This window comes from Anomaloglossus baeobatrachus, chromosome 5 (assembly GCF_048569485.1).
Source record: "Anomaloglossus baeobatrachus isolate aAnoBae1 chromosome 5, aAnoBae1.hap1, whole genome shotgun sequence".
Lineage (NCBI taxonomy): Eukaryota > Metazoa > Chordata > Amphibia > Anura > Aromobatidae > Anomaloglossus > Anomaloglossus baeobatrachus.
In genome coordinates, this window is record NC_134357.1 from 349,170,638 (window position 1) to 349,176,994 (window position 6,357).

Genomic DNA, 6,357 nt, shown 5'->3' on the forward strand with positions numbered 1-6,357 from the left:
GAGCAGACTAGAGCATCCGCGCCGATGGACTGTGGGTCGCGTGACCTGGCTATGAACGCGGGTACCTTTGCGTTCAACCTTGAGGCCATTAGATTGACCCAGCGAGTGCAGATGTGTAGAAACACTTCTGGGTGGAGAGACCATTCTCCGGCGGCCAGGCCTTGGCGACTTAGAAAGTCTGCCGCCCAGTTCTCTACCCCCGGTATGTGTACCGCTGATATCACTGACCCCGTCGACTCGGCCCAGCTGAGGATCTTGTGGGCCTCGAGATAAGCCGCTTTGCTGCGGGTGCCCCCCTGCCGATTGATATAGGCTACAGCTGTCGCATTGTCCGATTGGACTCGAATCTGACGACCCGCTAGCAGAGGGCAGAATGTCCTGAGCGCGAGGAAGAATGCGCGGATTTCCAGGTTGTTTATGGGTAGGGAAGACTCCTGGGGCGTCCAAAGTCCTTGAGCAGTGTGGTGCTGGTACACTGCTCCCCAGCCTAGGAGGCTGGCGTCCGTGGTCAGGACCAGTCAGTTCACTGGGAGAAAAGATCTCCCCTTCGATAGGGATGAGGACCGAAGCCACCAGCGGAGTGCATACCTGACTGAAGGCGTCAGGTGAAGATGTTTGTCCAGGGAGAAGGGCCTCTTGTCCTAGGCAGCTAGAAGGACTAGCTGCAGTGGGCGGAGATGCAGTTGAGCAAAAAGGTACTGCCTCCATAGCCACCGCCATCCTGCCGAGAACCTTCATGCTGAATCGAATGGAGCGAGACGGAGGACGTAGAAGGCAGCGTACCACTTGTCGAAGAGCGATCGCCTTGTCCTGAGGGAGATAGATCAAGCCCCGACTGGTGTCCAGGGACATGCCCAGGAAGGTGATGGATCGTGCTGGGACCGGGGATGATTTGTCTAGAATCAGTAGCCACCCTAAGCGGGATAGGGTGTCCAAGGTGATCTGTACGCTGATTCAGCAGTCGCGTAAGGAGGGGCCTTGATGAGGAAGTCGTCCAAGTAAGAGAACGACTACTCCCCTGGCGTGAAGGACGCTCATGGCGGCCGCCATGACTTTGGTGAAGACCCTTGGTGCGGTGGCAAGGCCGAAGGGTAGGGCAACGAATTTAAAATGGGAGTCCTGAACTGCGAAGCGGAGGAACTTTTGGTGATCTGGAGCGATGGGTATGTGCAGGTACGCGTCCTTGATATCTATGGAGGCGAGGAATTCCCCTTCGACCATGGATGCAATAATGGACCTTAGGGACTCCATTCTGAATCTCCGTACGTGCACATGTTTGTTCAGGTTTTGAGGTCCAGGATGGGTCGAACTGACCCATCCTTTTTGGGGACCACAAAGAGGTTGGAATAAAAACCCCTGAACTTCTCTTCGTCCGGGATGGGTATTATCACTCCTGCTGTTTGGAGCGAGTGGATTGCTGAGAAAAAGGCCTTGCGTCGTTTTCGAGTCTTTGGGGGGTTTGATAGAAGGAACCGACTTGGGGGTCTGGTCCGAAATTCTATGTGGTAACCGGAAGACACAAGGTCTTGCACCCATTTGTCGTCTGAGGCGGCAGCCCAGATGTGTTGAAAAGAGCCGCAGTCGACCCTCCTACAATGAGTGTGTCTTCCGGGGTGCCAAAGGAGTCATGAGGGGGGAAAACATCGTGGACGAGTCTCCCTAGTCCTGGACTGTTTCGGTCTAGGCTGCCATGATGAAGTGGGTTTCGGGGAGAGCTGAGAAGGTCGGTCCCTGCGTAGTCCGCGGCTAGTGGCGGGGACAGAGCGGGATGTCGACCAACCAAATGAGTTCCGAAAGGAGCGGAACGAGGACTGTGGACGTCTGGTGAAGGTCGTCCTGGGCTTCAGCTGGGGAAGGGAGGTACTTTTTCCTCCCGTGGCGTCAGAAATGAGCTTCTCCAGACGTTCGCCAAACAATCGGTCTGCAAAAAAAAGGGAAGGCCCGTGAGAGACTTCTTGGAAGCAGAGTCCGCTCGCCATTGTCTGAGCCAGAGAGCTCTACGGATGGCTATGGTATTTGAGGCAGCAAAAGCTGCGTAGGTAGCAGCATCAATGGAGGCCTGCATGAGGTACTCCGCCGCAGCGGCAATTTGAGCTGTTACCTCTGTGATGGAATGAGGGAACTGGGATTCCTCAAGCGAAGTGTTAAGGGATTCTGCCCAGACCGAGATCGCCTTTGCGACCCACACAGAGGCAAAGGAGGGCGAGAGGGAGGAACTCGCAGCCTCAAAGGCAGAGCGGGCGAGGTTCTCCACCTGTCTGTCGGGTTCTTGATGGAGGAACCATCGGGTATTGACAGGAGCGTTTTTGTGGCAAGGCGGGAGACCGGGGGGGTCGACCGATGACGGATCGGCCCAGCCCTTAGGGGCAGATGAGGCAAAGGGTACCGGGACTCCATGAGTTTACGGTTACTGAAGCGCCTGTCAGGCTTCACCCTTTGCTTTGTGAGGATATCCTGAAACTCTGGGTGATCAGCGAAAACCTTTTGGGGTTTCCTTGCCCTCTTAAAGGAGACCACATGGTCAGTGGTAGTGGATGGGGGATCCTCCACATGTAAAGCTTGGTTGATTGCTGCTATAAGGGAGTCTATTGCAGTTTGATCATCTAGGGAGGGTGAAACCAAGGAATCATCCTGGTACAAAACGCATTCTCCCTCCTCCAGCTCTTCAGAAGCCGTGGAGCGTGTGGGAGAGCCTGCCCTGTGTGCTCCCGAGGGAGAGCCCGCTGGAGACACCCGGCCGTGTGCTCTTTTCCTGATCCCTGCAACCGGTGAAGCATGTGCCCGGATTACCTCAGAAGGATCCTCCATAGGGGTATCCTCAGGCTGCGTTCCGTCCAGGGACCCAGAAGGGTGTGGAGGATGACATTGCATAGCCAGAACCAGGTTATGTGACCGTTTTTCCGTGGATTGGGACAGAAACTGTGCCCATTCCGGTAGGCTGGGAGCCCTAGGCTCTGGGCTGACGGTTGTGGCGGTGGTGGCAGGGGGGTCTTGAGGAGCTATAGGGACACAGGACTCACAGAGAGAAGAGGTGTGTTTACGTGGTAACTCAGCGTGGCAGGCAGTGCAGGCTGAATAATAGACTATGTGGGCCTTAGCACTCTTAGTGCCCTTAGAATTCTGCATGTTCCTAATAGGAGTATGCCAGGAGGGGGAGCAATGCTCAGCAGAGCTGCAAGTGAAGCAAGCACCTTACCCGAATCAGCCTATGGCCCTGTCCTCAGGAAGGATGAAGCTCTATGGAGATCTTCGCACGCATTCCTGAGGGGGGCGGGGCTTATCGCGGCCACGGGGGCGGGGCTTAGCGCTATAAGAGCGCGAAGATGAAGTCAGTGTGCCCCCCTCGCTGTGGGTAGTAAAAAAACGGCGGGAAGGGAGCTTCTGATAGTTTTCCTCCCTCTCCCTCCAGTCAGCACACAGCTTGTCACTGGTGGTTATCAGCCGGCTTTTCTGCTAAAGCAAATAAACAGAGCAAATAAACAGCTGAGGAAATTATCTGTGCAGATTCTCTGCAAACAGGAGTGACTTCCCCCTCCTCCAGCCAGCAAGCTAGAGAAAAGTTAACCCTGTGTGTTAAGGATCCTTCTCTCCTCCTTGCACCCAGCAAAGGACTTTCTCATAATAAATACTGTAGAGGTCCTGGGGCCTTCCCTGCAGCGTCTTTTCTCCCTTTGTCTGGGAAACCAGTCAGGGGGGATCTCACCTTAAACACTGCTTTCCAGACAGTTAAAATAACAGATTCAGCTTGCTATGTCCAGTCACGCTGGTGCCATATTCAACTCAGAGCCTGCAAAGAGGGGGCTGAGGAATTGGTGCCATATTCAACTCAGAGCCTGCAAAGAGGGGCTGAGGAATTGTGCTATAGGGGCATAGGCCTCTACCCTGGGCTTTGGAAAATCGGTGTCTGTGGAACCCGTCGTCCAGCCCAGGATTCAGCGTCGCAGGAGGGGGTACGTGGAGGCGACACTCCACGTTCCCGCCCGTTGCTGGTAGTGGGAGATCGGTCCCAAAAAGAAACCGTCGCCCTCAAAAAATAACAAACCTTGAAAGGAAGTGCCTCCTACAGACACTAAGCTAAAACTGAGGCTGCCTGGCCTGGCCAGGGGGTGTATACTGCAGAGTAGGAGCTATGCTTTAGCATCTACTTAGTGTCCGCCTATGGATAGGCAGCATAACACCCATGGTCCTGTGTCCCCCAATGAGGCGTCAGAGAAAAATGGTATTGTAAATTTTGTTGGAAAAATGAGAAATTGCTGATGAACTTTCATCCCTTCTAACTTTCTAACAAAAAAAAAAATTATTTCAGAAATTGTGCTGATGTAAAGTAGACATGTGGGAAATTATATTTATTAACTATTTTGTGTGACATATCTCTAGGATTTATGGGTATAAAATTTGAAAGTTTGAAAATTGTGAAATTTTCAAATTTTTTGCCAAATTTCCGAAATCTTCACAAGTAAACACAAAAAATATTTGCCTTAATTTACAACTATCATGAAGTATAATATGTCACGAAATAACAGTGTCAGTATCACCAGGATCCGTTGAAGCGCTCCAGAGTCATGAAGGTATTTTAGTGGCCCGGGGTGAAGGTGCTTTAGTGGTCAGGGGTGAAGGGGTTGGCCACTTCTTTGACAACCCCTTCTCCATTCCTATGTTCTCCCAACAAAATAACAATTATTCTCACCACCGGTGCCGGTGGCGTTCCAGTGGTGTCAGCACTGCCTCTCATGGGGGCTGATTTGACATGTCATGTGAGATCCCTGCGGTTGATTAGCGCTAGCTTCACTCTCCATCGGACAAATCCAAACATCTGGAGAAAGTGACAGCTGTGGCTGCTCTCTCATTTCCTCTGTATGTCTGATTACATCCGTAGGAGAACGAGGCCAGTGCAGATTGGCTGCAGAGATCGGGTCACATAACAATGTCACGTCAGCCCCCGTGAGAGGCAGTGTTGACACCGCTGGAACGCCACTGGTACCAGAGATGGATATAGTTGTTATTTAGTATAGTTGTTATTTTGTTGGGGGAAACATAGGAATGGAGAAGGGGTTGACAGAGAAGTGGACAACCCCTTTAAGGGCTCATTTAGATGATGGTGTCTTTGATCTGTAAAGGGTGCTTTACACGAGACAATCTATCGTGCGATAGATCATCGGGGTCACGTTTTTGTGACGCACATCTGGCATCTCTTGTGACGTCGGGCTGTGTGACACCTCCGAGCGACGCAGTATCGCTCACAAATCGTGAGTCGTGTACTCGTCGCTCGGTTTCATAACCTCGTTTAATTAAAATGGCGCCGGTTGCTCATCGTTCCCGGGGTGGCACACGCCGCTCCGTGTGAAACCCCGGGAACAAAGAACAGCAGCTTACCTCCGTTCCGCGGCACCCGCCGGCTATGCGGAAGGAGGTGGGCAGGATGTTTACGTCCCGCTCATCTCCGCCCCTCCGCTTCTATTGGCCGGCTGTTGTGTGACGTCGCTGTGATGCCGAACGTCCCTCCCCCTTCAGGAAGAGGATGTTCGCTGCCCACAGCGACGTCGCAAAGCAGGTAAGTGCGTGTGACGGGGGTTAACGACTTTGTGCGCCACGGGCAACTAATTGCCCGTGACGCACAAACGACGGAGGCGGGTACGATCGATCGTGAAATTGCACGATAGATCGTACCGTGTAAAGCAGGCTTTAGGCTATGTGCACACATTGCATATTAGGTGAGTTTTTTACCTCAGTATTTGTAGCCAAACCAGGAGTGGAAACAATTAGAGGAAAAGTATAATAGACATACCGGCACCACTTCTGTATTTATCACTCACTTCTGGTTTTGTCTTAGTCTTTGTCTTTCCATATGTCTGTGCAAAAACACACGTTTTACATGGTATGTGGTGTAGCTGTGTGTGTGTTCAGTGTGTGCTGTGTGTAATCCGCATTGCACACGGACAGCATGAATTTCTATACTTACCTGTCCATGGTACTGCTGCTACTTCTGGTCCTCGGTGCAGTGCATATGCGATGAGCATAATGAGCGGGGGTTGGAAGCAAGTGACAGCAGTGCTGGAGACATCAGCGGTGGAGAAGGTAAGTGTAAAAATTCATTTGATTTCACAGAAACGTGTTTTTTTCCAGTATGTGTCACACGGAGCATGTGTGACACCTGTGCTGCTGGAGAAAAACGGACATGTCTACTACGTGTGGTGCACACGGACACATGTATTCTCCACATATGTATTCTCTCCATGGGCAAACACGCACGTGTGCACAGACCCATTGATTTTAATCAATGTGTGCCTGTGTCTCCAGTACGTGTAAAAACGGACCTCACACGTACCGGACACACCGACATGTGAAGGGGGTCTTGCA